General features: G+C 36.1%; 1 long non-coding RNA gene across 1 annotated transcript; it reads left to right on the top strand.

The window, feature by feature from the left end:
- Nucleotides 1-6,232: 6,232 nt before the first annotated feature.
- Nucleotides 6,233-13,033, top strand: LOC310731399. Its single transcript, XR_014535189.1, has 3 exons — nt 6,233-6,337; nt 6,428-6,591; nt 12,907-13,033. It is a non-coding gene; the product is annotated as an uncharacterized lncRNA (long non-coding RNA).
- The last annotated feature ends 1,296 nt before the right edge of the window (nt 13,034-14,329 follow it).

A 14,329-nucleotide genomic window follows, 5' to 3' on the forward strand; every position in this document is an offset into this window, starting at 1 on the left:
CGCAGCTCAGGCAACATGTGCCTAGCGCTGTATTTTTAGAAAGAGGAGCCTTGAGCACTCAGGAAAGGAGAATGAGAGCTGAGCCAGATGTTACAGATGATGTGATGACAGTGATGATGATGATCAAGATAATGCTGATAATTTGCACTAACAAGAGTGATGATTTCATTTTCTTTGGAATTCCTTTTTTTCCTTTGCTTCTATTGCTTTCCTTACAAAACAAGCCATATGAAACATTGTTCCTATTAGAACTTGATCAATGTTTTTCATGTTTTCGTACACTCTGTACTCTTTGTAATTAGCTTTTTTCTTTTTTTTTTTGCTCCCCCTCCCAAACATTTAAACATTTAAACCCACGAATTAGAAAACAAAAATACTCTAATGAGGATCTACTTCTAGACATGTTTCGTTTCGCTTTGCCCATTATCCCACATGAGATGTAACATTGGAGCTGGTGTTTATGACCTTTAGCTGCTGTGGCAATTACAAGCCGTGATACGTGTGTGTATGTGTGTGTTTGTGTGTCTTGCATCCTTCGCCTTACAGTAACAATACCAATTAACCCAAACTCATTAGTGGGAAAGACTTCAGTGTAGCACAAATCTTCCCCTCACCACACATACACAGTGTGTCATTTCTGAAAAACCGCTGTGTGTGTGTACAACATGTTGAACTATGAGCTATATTACAAGTCAGAGTTCAAGCCCTTGGAGAGCAGCCCATGAAATCCAGGCTTCTTTCACACACACACACACACACACACACACACACACACACACACACACACACACACACACACACACACACACACTTATACTACTCCGTCCCATTAGCTTTCATGTCTGTTTGACTTTCTTTGCCTTTTAGCGGTTAATTCATGGACACTGGTGTGGGTTTCCCCTTGTGGATCTATGCATGAATGTAAGTATGTGTGCAGCTCATGTTCAAAGCTCCAGCGTAAAAACTGCTGCATGATCACAGAGAGCAACAGGAAGTGCCGTGCTGCTCAGGGTAAAGTGTCTGTGTTGTGTTTGGCCCTATTGCACTGTCCTTGCATCCTACCATGCCATACTGTAGGGCTGTTTCCCTGAACCCCAGAGATGCACTGATGCATGTCAGGTTATCAGATTCAGCCTTCTGGTATTCAGAAAGTTCACTGCTCTCTATGCACAGAAACACAAATGGTAGAAATATGAGGTAATATAAATGTTTAACAGATTTGAACCAAATCCTTGCAAAACTTAAAACAAATCTGTGTTGCAGTTTGTTACTTTGTGCGGATGTTCTAAATATGATTCGAGATGAAAAGACTGCAACATCCAAAGTGATTAGATGTCCTGCTTTGTTGAAAGGCACCAAATTTGAGTTCTTTGTCCAACATCCAGGAACATTTCATGATGTCCATATTTTAATCGGAAATAAATATTTGGGGTAAGGTTTTTTTTTCTTGTGATCCACAATATTATCAAATGTGACTGTGAAGATTTTGCTGTTCTCTCAAACTGAGCACATGTCAGGCCACCTCATCAAAATCTACAATCAAAGCCTTGTTCAGGATTTTTGAAGAAAAATTAATGGAGAAGTTGCACTTTCCAAAAATGTAAAGTAAGACAACTTAGGATTTTTTTTTGTTGTTGTTTTTAAATATAGAATAAAATCTTATTGTCCTTCAGAATGGCAGAACGGCGTAATTCGATTATGATGCAATTAAGTAGCCTCTGTGAGACAATTTGCTATTATTGTGAAAGCAAAATGTGAATTGTGTTACTTTTTTTTACATCGCCCCCTATGAACACACACGTACATGCACACTTTATGCAGTAATGTTTTTCTTTGTTTGTTACCCCATTTTGTATGTTAGCATCTGGTCCCTGAAGACTAAAATGTTGCACAAAATGCAATACAAAAGAGCCCTGAAAATGCATTTCGAGTTTGGAATAGACTGCACCATGGCTCCTCACAGCTCCATGGTCCTGAGCTCAATTCTGAGCTTGGATTACTCTGTGTGCAACGTTTGAAACGTTTTCATCATGTTCATGTTTCCTTCACATTTTCTGTTTCATCCCAAACACATGTGATTGCTTTTAGACTGCATGGGTCAAGTCTGGCTTCTTAAATTCTTTTTTTTTTCTTTTTTTAAAATTCACCAACAAAAAATTCTAATGTTAAATGTAGAAATGTGTCTATATTATTCATCAGCTGTGGTAGATTTCAGTGTCATAGCTCAGTAATTAGCAAATATCTCACTGTAATATCACACTGTTTATATAATGCAAACTGTTTTTGATGGACAGCACAGTCTGTGTGAAGCCCCCTACACAGCATTGACAAAAGCCCACTGAAGCTCTGCATCTGTTCAAATACAATGTGCTTTAATGAGAGAAAAGATTAACATTCATTGGACAACAGGTTTTCATTACGTCATTTTAAGAGCCTGCCGGATGCTACGAGTCCCTGGGGCTAAATGGGAGTGTGTGCAGTTGAGATTTTCATTATATATATATATATATATATATATATATATATATATATATATATATATATATATATATATATATATATATATATATATAAAATGTATATATACAAAAGTTTTAATGTTTAAGGTACAGCAGACAACACAACCTTTAATATATCACAGCCTAAGCCTTTTGTGATACTTAGCTAGCTGGATAGCAGTTTATCTGCTTTTTTGGGGTATTATCTGCATTATGCTTTTCAATCTGAAGACACACTAATAAATAAAGTATGCAATTTAAGATTGGTGTGTCATGTGATGAAGTGGCATACCATCCAAGGTGTTCCTACCTCACACATACTTTAGTGTTTTTTTAACAGGAAAAGAAGCGAGGAAAAGAAGGATATAATGACTGTCCCTTTGGACCGTGCTGTGACACAAAAAGAAAAACACACGTATTGCATTTGGCAAGATGCCCTTTTCCAGAGTGACTTACTGTCAAATTCAGTAGTTGATGGTTGAGGTGAGGAGAGGATTTAAGCTTAAGATCCTCTGGTCCAAAGTCCAATGTCCTAATGACTGACCTACCATTTCCTACATAGACTGGTCCATATTAATATTAATCTAAAGTTTTTTTGAGATGTTGTGAGCAAAGAAAACAGCGACTCTATGTCTGTGTCCAACCACTAGGAGCTCAGCTGGATTATTTGTCTGATTCTGAGCTATAACAGACAATGATAGAGCCTTAACCCTCAATTGGTTTGGACATACACACACACACACACACACACACACACACACACACACACACACACACACACACACACACACACACACACACACACACACACCACACACACACACACACACACAAAATCACAAAACATCCTAAAACCTGAACATTGATAAGATGGTGTGCAGGAAAAACCACAATAAAAAATGCATAGTGTATTTTGGTGATATAAGTGAAATAAACACACCTGAACTTATGATTAGTCATTTTGTCATTCACATTGATTTGTGGGATTGTGAGTTTTATGTGGAAATTTGACCAGAAAAATCATGAATATTTGTAATGAATTCAGAAAATGACAAGTCCTCTCAAGATTTTTTTCACATGTCACATCGGAGTTTTTAAATCATTGGTGTCACCTTCAGGCTGTTTATTAGACATCTAAATCTGCATCTGGAATTTCTAAAGAAAAGTTTTTTGTTAGAATGAATAGAAAGAACGACAGAAATGTGTGCATGCCTGCACTTTTTAATTAACTCCATGTTTGTCAATACGAATATCATAATCAATGACTGGCATTTGAACAAATGGCAAAGATCTCTTCACATTCTTTCAGCTTTCAGTGCAGACCTGTTGAGGCTTGTGAAGCTTTTGTGGTGTGAATCAATCACAGGATTTTTTTTTATACAGTTGGTGTAAAATGGTTTCAGCGTGTCTCTGTTCTGGCACTTGATCAAAGAAAACAACATGACCATGTACAGCCAGCCATTCCTTTGTGTGTGTGTGTGTGTGTGTGTGTGTGTGTGTGTGTGTGTGTGTGTGTGTGTGTGTGTGTGTGTGTGTGTGTGTGAATGTATGTCTGTGTTAAGTGCATGTTTATTTATTGTTCTCTCCATCAAGAAATTAAAACTGTCATCTAGACTGTGTTTAGTATAATTGGTCTTTAGGGCCTCAGTCTTGTCCCATGTGTACTGTTCCACTCTGCATGTGATGGTAGAAAGTAAATTATAGGGAGCTTTGCTTTTAACACTGCTGTTAAAGATGCGCAATAAAATTTAATTCAAAGTTTTTCTTTCCATAGTTGTCCTACCTGCACTCCCTTTTATCTCATACCAGAGTTTTCTTTTAAATTGAATGTTTTTATGATTAGAGGGACAATGAGCACAAGCTGAATGAAATACAAATCCATAATAACACTTGGTTACATCCGAACAATGAATACTCATGAATGATAAACATGTTCATGTTATACAATGCATTCATAAACAGTACACACATTGTTCTATACTTAATGCAGTTTATTTATTTATTTTACATTCTGTGATAAATTGTTATGCCTTATGGGTAGTGTTAACAATGCATTCTATAACTTTAAATATGACATGATTTATAATAAATTAATAAATCATGCCCTATTTAAAGTTATATTAATGTTATTATTTATTTGTTTATTTGTTTGTTTCATTAGTTATTTAGTTAGTCAGTTAGCTGCCATTTGTTTGAATTTGTCCAACTTTGTTCTTTCTTTCTTTCTTTCTTTCTTTCTTTCTTTCTTTCTTTCTTTCTTTCTTTCTTTCTTTCTTTCTTTCTTACTTATTGACTGTCTGTCTGTCTGTCTGTCTGTCTGTCTGTCTGTCTGTCTGTCTGTCTGTCTGTCTTTCTTTCTTTCTTTCTTTCTTTCTTACTTATTGTCTGTCTGTCTGTCTGTCTGTCTGTCTGTCTGTCTGTCTGTCTGTCTGTCTGTCTGTCTTTCTTTCTTTCTTTCTTTCTTACTTACTTACTTTCTGTCTGTCTGTCTGTCTGTCTGTCTGTATGTCTGTCTGTCTGTCTGTCTGTCTGTCTGTCTGTCTGTCTGTCTTTCTTTCTTACTTATTGTCTGTCTGTCTGTCTGTCTGTCTGTCTGTCTGTCTGTCTGTCTGTCTGTCTGTCTGTCTGTCTGTCTTTCTTTCTTTCTTTCTTTCTTTCTTTCTTTCTTTCTTTCTTTCTGATTTGGTATGGTATGGTATTGTATTGTATGTTTTTTTTTCTTTACATATTTATTGTTTTGCTGCATTTCTTGATCTGAATTATGCCTTGTTTCCAACCAATTACCTGGGACAGCGCAGAAGATCCTCAGGAGTGCATCTAAAACATGACTGACAGGAATGATGTAAACCTTATTAAAAACTACTTTCCCAGATAAAGGATATACTGCACATGCTTTTTATTACATTGTTTTGGTAGTGAATCACATTATTGTAATATTTAGAACAATTACAATAATGATTAAATGCCCCTTTTGGTTGTGTTGTTTGTTAGGTTCGGTTCATTAAATCATAATTTTGTATTTCTAGGAATTTGACTTTACTCTTTTACAGTAGTAGCAGCAGTAGCTGTGTGAGCTGTGCCTGGTGTGTTTGTGTGTGGCACAAAATTATTCATGAAACACACAAAGAAGGAAGAGAGGCATAGCAGATAACATGCTCAAATTGCCTGTGATTGATGCCTTGATGGCTTCCTTCTCGTTTCTTTTAAAACAGAATCAAAACATTTTGCTTTTGGATTTCACAAACATTCTGTAGCAGACAATATGATAAATAGGCATCTTTGGTTTCGTTTGTGTGCCCTGCAAGATCACCTAACAGCCACGAGGATGCAAAACAAAGACTCACTAATCTCACTCATGCACCTGACGACCAAAAAAGAAGTGTGACATGGAAGCAAACGAAAAAAAAAAACCCCGCTTTCTTTTACGTTCTCTCTTCTCTTGCAATGCGAGGCATCATAAATTAGCAGTGAGCGCTTATAACTTTGTTTGAAAAGCTTGTTTTTTTCCCTCCCTCAAATCCAGTCTGATGCTCGCTTTCCCGCTTTTCTCTGCGAGATGCTAGTGCGTTAGCGAATGTAGTACGCCTCTGACAGCGCCTCACTGAGCATTAGAGAATTATAATTGACTTCTGAGCGCACACGTGTCTGAGCGTGTACGTCTTTGTCTGCAGGTGTGTGGCTGCTCCTAAGGAAACACTTCGCTTTGCTTGCGCTTTCAACAATCTTGTTAGACACAAAATGCGCAGCCATGACTCTCATTCAAAACAGAAAGGGAAGTTCAAGGAAGAACGGGAGGAAAAAAAGAGAGGGGAAAGAAAGGGAGTGTAAACGCTTGCGTGGTAGGTATGGGATGGGGGATGTCTGGTTGCATTTCGGTATAGAACAGTACAGTTTACGAGTTATGTGACTTTCGGATGGCTTTTTGTCAGCGCTGTGTTCGCAGCCTTGCCTCGTTTGCCGTCGAAGCTGCTGCACGACGTTGTTTATTCGCTTTGATTTGTCAAAGATGTATGCGAGACTATTGACAAAAGACCTTCCTACCCTGCTATCCCCTCAACCCCACCCCATCACTCATGGTTCTCAAAGCACTGATGTAAGCACACATCCTTCCTTCATTTCTGCATTAATGCTGTGCTGCTGTAATGCTGCTCCTTTTCGAGCTCTAGTGCAACTAAATGTTTTCTAGAATGTACTGTAAATGTCCTATGAATTTTTCCTCAGCACTTTCAGCTGTTTTTCATTTGTTTGGTTCCTATCTACCAATTTTTAACCACCAGTCAACTCATTCTGGAGAGGCTGTATGCTAAATGCATGCCTTCGTCAAGAAACATGAAGCCACTTTTTTGGGATGTTTCACACTTAATAGAAAGGGTTATCTGCGGCCACTCACAGATTGCTGCAGTTGGCTATATTCTGATAGACAGCAAAGAAAAAGCATATTATCCCTACACTCAGAGAAATTTTGCTACATGGATAATTTTGTCTATGTGGCCAGCACCGTTTCTAGGCGTCTAGGTCGCCAGTGATCCCACCCTCCCTTGCAGTCGCCTTCTCCCTCACCCATTTAAATAATTTACCTGTTTTTCTGCTGAAGTTTAATATAGAGTATATGTTTACATACTTGAATTCAGGCAATTTTGCAATGATTATTATTTAATGTGTTTAACCGTTTTTAAGGAAGGTTGCAAATGATTTGTATGGTATGGGGTTGGATCATTGTGGTGGGAGGGCGGAGCCATTGGTGGGGTGACAATAGGAATCTCGCCTTGGGTGCCAAAAAGGCTAGAATCAGCCGTGACTGTGGCATCTTCATTCCAAACTGATTTTTAAAAGTCCTCTTTCTATATCTCTAAATATAATACATTTTCCAGCTATCCATTAGGTGTTAAAAAGAAATACGATTAATATGTATTCAATTTAAAGATAGATTCATTTTTATGTTGGAATGTTTTATTAACAGAAGAATATTCAGTTCCAAATCCACCTGATAATGAAATGTGATTGATAGAGAACATAATCTTCTGGTTTTTGTCATCCCTAAGAGTCACTAATATAATTTTATCTACCACCCATAATTTGTCAAAGATGTCCATCACCCATTGATGACCATGCAAATCTATGTCACCATTGGTGCCATTGATGGTTGATATTCAAATACAGTATGTATGACATCCGTTTCAGCACCCGTTTTATTATCTCTTCTCAAGGGACAATACCAGGGAAATTAAACTTGGATATATTTTAATGTAGTTAATTTGCAGCTTGTATCGCAGTACAGATTTACTTTCCTTTGAAAATAACTTAACATTCAGCCATTATTGTCAAAAAAACTATTATTGGCAACAAAAGTGAGTATTGGAGCACCATTGTTATCTAGCACTGCTTTAATCCTCCTGGAATTCACCAGAGCTGCACAGGTTGTTGCTGGGATCCCCTTCCTCTGCTCATAATGACATTACAGAGCTGCTGGATGTTAGACATGGTGCATCTTCACCTTCTGTTTAGGATGACCCACAGGTGCACAGTAGGGTTTAGGTCTGGACACATACTTGGCCTCTCCATCACTATCATGTTCTGCTTCAGAATGTCACATTATATGTTGGAATCCATGTTTCCCTCAATGAACTGCAGCTCCCCAGTACCAGCAGCACTCATGCAGCCCCAGATCATGATGCTACCACCACCATGCTTGATTGTAGACAAGACACACAGGGCATCGCAACACATGCTAGAGATCCTCTGAGCCAAACAAGTTTATCTTAGTCTCATCAGACCACTGGACATGGTTCCAGAAATTCATGCTCTTGTACAGGTTGTCTTCAGCAAATTGTTTGTAAGCTTTCTTGTCAGTCAGCTTCAGAGGAGGCTTCCTTCTGCCATTGCAAACCGACTTGTTGCAGTGTGCAGCGTATATTCTGAGCACTGACAAGTTCTGTTCTGCAACCTCTAAACCAATGCTGGCAGCACTTATGCATCTGTTTTGTAAAGCTAGCATCATCTTCTTAATGTTGAACATCCATTGATCAGTATGGGAAAATTGAACTCAAAGCACCAAATTTTTACTGCTCTAATACAAGATACAAAGATTTTTATAGTCCTTTTAAGGAGACAAAAACATGAACATGATGAATTGGACATGTGGCTTTGGTTAAACAATGTACAGCTGTTATCACTTTGGGTGTACTCACTTTTGTTGCGGGCTATTTTGACAATAATGGTTGTATGTTAAGCTATGTTTAGAGGACAGTAAACTCTATACTGCTTTGCAAGCTGCACATTGACTACTTTAAAATATATCCAAGTTTAATTTCTATTGTATTGTCCCTTGAGAAGTTCTACAAAAATTGTTGCTGAAATGTGAGGGGTGCACACACTTTTGTGAAATACTGCATCTACAATCACCCACAGCATCTCATCTCATCTCATCTCATCTCATCTCATCTCATCTCATCTCATCTCATCTCATCTCATCTCATTGTTTAAAGCCAAACTCAGCTCTATCCTATTGAAAGTGTTTGATGGGAGATGCATCTACCAACAATGCATTTTGCAATTCTGAGGAATTATGAGGAAAATTCATTCATAGTGGTGCAGCTGATGGTGTTGCTGCCTCACAGCTCTGGCATCTGAGGTTCAATCCTGTAAGTGGATTGGCTGCGATAAGTTGCCCCAGGTGTAAATGAGTGTATGAACATCAGTGTGCATGGTGCCTTCTGATGGAGTGGTGTTTAATCTATGGTGTATTTCTGTCTCATACCCATTGTTCTTGGGATAGACCACGGATCCTTCAAAACCCTGTCAAGGATAAAGAGTTGAAGTGACTGATTACATTCTAAAACTGATATGGACTAAATTCTGGATTATTTAGCACATTTTTAGCTTGCTAATGAAGAATTTGCCCATTTTGTCATTCCCCTATAGTAGAATAACAGATGCTAGTCCCCCCTTCCCCAATTGTATGTTTAATTTACAGTCAACAAAATTTCAGTTTAAAGCAAAGAATTTAATTAATTTATTGGGAAGAATAAGTGTAATTTGAACACTACTGATTGCTGTGTATTTCAGTCAGTGTCATTCTGCCTTCCTGTTTCAAAAAGGAAACACATCAAATCAACTCTTAGACTTGAGGGAGAAAAGAAATCCTTATTAGAGTTATTACGGTGCAAAACCTTTTCACATTTCTTTTCCTCCTTTCTTATTCAGTCTGTATAAGGAGAGGTTGTTCATACGTAGCGTTAGATGCCTGCTCCTGCCACATCAGACCCACTATAGGGAATGGGGTTTGTGTCACTCCTTATTAGAACACAGCCAAGAGGGAGATAATGAGGGTCCGCTGAGGGAGAGAGGAATATTTCCAGTTTCTGTTACTGACACTGACACAAGCAGACTTCTGGGAACCATTGTATTAAAAAGAAAAGAAGAAAGAAAAAACAACTAATAGAATTCTATTATTATTATTATCATTATATCTATCAGTCTAACACACACATCTACCCTATGTTTTACCTTCATTATATATATGTTTACCCTTTGCATCTGAAATGTGGCCATGCATATTTATACACATTATTATCTACTTCTGTATGTGCGCCTAGCATATGCACATATGCAAGCGTGCATTTACGTGTGTGTGTGTGTGTGTGTGTGTGTAAAGAGAGGTCTAGTGCCAAGCTGCTAAAAAGGTAGCTGTGACATTTCTAATTTTCCATGCACCAGCCCACTCCATTTTCTTCCCTGCTGCGTCCTCCATGCTACAGTAAGCCTCTAGGATTGACAATAATTATGCCAGCACACAAAATGAAGAGCGTAATGTGAACACAGCTTTGCCATAATTGCCTTTTCATTATTTGCTAACACAGAGCTATTCAGTCATAAGAGAGCGCTTGCATAGTAATTGCCTGACAATAGGATGCTGGGCCTCTGTTCGGCAGCGACGGTAATTTTTGTGTCGAGGCGCAGCTTCTTCTTTTTTTTCCTGGGGAGGGGAGGGCTTTTTCTTACTACCAGAAATCCAACGCATTACACTGTAATTTAAAACTACAATTTCCAGCATGAATGAAAATGGCGGCATTAACATGAGCCCCTATTTAGAGTGGAACATCCTATTAGGTGAATTAGCAGCCGAGTTGGTAGGTTTCCATGTTCGCTGCCTCCAAACCAAATGGGATTTAGACAGCTTTGTTTCAGTCGTGCTCGCTCATTCAGACACACGCAGACAGAAAACCCCCTGCAACATAACACACGAAACGCCAACTTTCATGATCCAACAATGATCCTATAATATAATATAATATAATATAATATAATATAATATAATATAATATAATATAATATAATATAATATAATATAATATAATATATAAAAAATAAATATATGATTAATATTATTTCTAAATAAATTATGTTAAAAACATATAAAATATAATTTATTCATCCCCTCACCCACCAGCAAGGCCCACCCACCCAAGTATTAATTGGTGCCATTTTTGTGCAGGAATTGAAACCTATTCAAGTTAATAGTATTCAAGATAATTTGTTGCCAGACCTGTAACCCATAGAAAAAGCACAACTCAACACATGTTAACAGTGCCAAATATTCTGGCACCATTCCTGTGCAGTGAGAAAGTAAAATAAAGATTTTCTCTGAAGCCAATATTTATATTGACCTGACTCGAACCCCTTTATATGTTGTTTACTTTTCCAAAATATTATGTAGTGTTACAATCTAGAAATAGACTTAACTTTGATTGTATATAAAGTGTATCATATGTAATTGGGCTTATTTTCCATACATATAATACATTTGCTTTATTTACACAAGTTTATTGCACATTTAGGTCCTAGAAGAGTAACTTTTTTCAAAATCTTTACAATTTCAGATTTAATTCATGAGATGGCTCTTTTGGGCAATGCTTTTGGTTGAATTTATATGCATAACACATTAAAAGTCTAATTATATTATGTTATCCAATGGAAGAATTGTAAACAGGAAGCATTAGAAATAGTTTGCTATGTTTGTTCTTTGGATTTATTTGTTTGTAAAGTGTTATAGAATGGTTTGTATGAAGATACACTTTCTATTTTGATAAATTTGTGAAAAAAAAAAAAAGTGGACAAACAAACAAACAGTCTTATGAATTAATATACGAAGCTGATCTCAGTTTAACTAGTATTGGTCTTATAATGTGTTCAATACACTTTTTACTTCTTCTTATGTGAGATAACCTTTTAATGTAATTGTGCAAAATGTGTAAAACATGTTTAATGCCTTATGAATACATTATAACAAAAAATTTAATACATGCAAATGTTCATGATTATTGCTCATTAAGAACAGCCAGAAGAAATAAATTCCTTTGAGGGATATTTTATTATTGGACTATATTATATGAAAAAAATAATAAATATACAGAAAGATAATTGCAATATACTTTAAGAAAATGATAATAATGCAATTATGTATGTTGAAAATTTTTTTTTAAGTAGTATAATAATCACAAGACATTGCTACTACTACGACTGCTACTATGAATAATAAACCATTATAAGCTGTGAATGTGTTTTTCACTTCTGTTAAAATCATTATATGAACTATCTTCTGTATTTGACAGACATCTATAAGTTATTACTGTAAGAGGACCATTAAGAAAAAGGAGAATGTGACCTACAAGTCCAGCTCCAGTGCTTGTTTTTGGACGTCCCAAGATAGAGCTATTATTTATTTTCAGTAGTTCGACTCCATTACTGCTGCTGTGTGAGATCTAATCTATTCTTCTCCTCTATATTCTCCAGCACAGATGAGTCCTCTTATACCAACACACTCCTGTAGTATTTATTTTTAGTTTAAGAAGCTAATGAGTACCCTTCAGGGTCCAAGTGTTCATGACGAAGCCAAATAAACGACAAATGCAATACTCATCTTCTGCTGGGACTGATACATGTACTGACTGACTGCTTACCAGCTCTTGAACTTAAGCAGGGAGTAAAAATTCACTATTGGAACTGGATTTCCACCTGTAAGACAGTTTTCTAAAAGCTGTCAAAAAAAACATCACAGCAGCACTACAGACCCACATACCACAGCCACAAAAAGTGTTTACCCTCGACCACCAACCACTGGCCTGATGTTACACACTATTTACACTTCCGCTACAGTAATATTCTGCCTTACACCACAGTGCTGTTATATTCTCCAGTCAGAATTGTCAGAAGCTGCTGATTCGTTTGTTTTAAAAACAGCTCTGACAGTAGTTTTGGGTTTGAAGTTGAGAATTATACAATCTGTTTTAAAATTTTGGTGTTTTTATAGTAACATGTGTATATTCTACATTATATTTTTCAAGGATTCTTCAGTCAGTACTTGTTAACAGTCAGACTTAATGTTGCCACATTATGTTTTCCTCTACAGGAAGATCTTTGGGATAGAGGACTTGTCAAAAAAATTCAAGAAAAATAAAAGGAAGAGAAGCTGTTGAACAAACAGCTGCTACTATAAGTTCTAACAACACTGATGTGCATTACGTGTATAGTCTAACTATACACATATGCAAACATTGTTGAATTCATATTCATGAATTGTATCATTTTAATCATTGGAAGACTAATACTAAAATTTTTTTAACATTTTAACCTTAAATATAATTTTTTTTATTGTTTAGTTTGTAATCAACTTTTTAACCGGAAGTTTAATGCCACATGTTTTCAGATTAAATAAATCAATACTATTCTAACATCCTTATTTATTTATTTGTTTTGTTTTTTTCGTTTGTTTGCTATATGTTAATATATGTCAAATATTAATAAAAATATTTAAAGAAAAACATAAAAGCAAAAAGCAAATAAATAAACTGCCAGCGTTTATCTTTCAGAAAATGTTCAAGGTAGAAACTTTTCATATATTCAACTGCTCATGCACCCATAGAAGTTCTTACATTTTAAAGAATGTACTGTAAATAATGTTTATCTTATTATTTATGCTTTTTTGTTTGCCCTTTTATTTACTTCAGTTCCATGATATACTTTTCTGGCTATACCCTTCGTTGGCCTCTATATTGAACCTCCACTATAGAGTAGTTCCTCATTAAAGGTTTAAAAAAAAACACACAAATAAACACAACAAAACAAACATACAACCCTAACTATCTTTTTTTCTTTAAGTAATTCTTTAAGTTTTTTCTTTTTTTAAAGACTTTTAAAAAAGGAAGTTAAAAAAGGAATCTGAAAAGCTGCAATAGTTAAAAAGATGATAAAATATTTCCAATAAACTGTCAATTTGATGAAAAACAAATTGTTAAACTTGTCATTTGCACACATTGGTGTGTGGGAGGGTAATAATTTTTTCTTAGACCGAATTATATCAGAATTCATATATCAATAAGAGTAGCATCAATGCGAGCTATCCATTGGTTTACTTTGAGAGGATCTATGATGCAAACGTCACATGTTGTTTCAGACTGTATTTTCACTTCAAAGCGTTTTTACAATCCTCAACAATGCCATCAGATTTGTTTTACAAATTAGTCTCCAAATCCTCTCACTTCATGTGACTATGCTTAAGGCAACAATGGGAAATGTTTTTGTTTTTTCATACTGCACATGTAAAATAGTTCAAGAAAACTCAAAATTATTTTAACATAATTGACAAGCGGCAGAAGTACATGCTCATCCTAGCGAGTGTAGTTAGCTAGTGTGCTGGAGGTGTCTAGAAGTGTACATGTATTTACTGTATGTGTGTATAATATGTGACTTCAAGAGGTATAATATTATTACACCATGATGTAGCTGAATTCTAAAATCTGATTGATCAGAATGTTTATTAATGTTCTATAACA

The sequence above is a fragment of the Silurus aristotelis genome (genome assembly GCF_946808225.1).
Source record: "Silurus aristotelis genome assembly, chromosome: 9".
NCBI lineage: Eukaryota > Metazoa > Chordata > Actinopteri > Siluriformes > Siluridae > Silurus > Silurus aristotelis.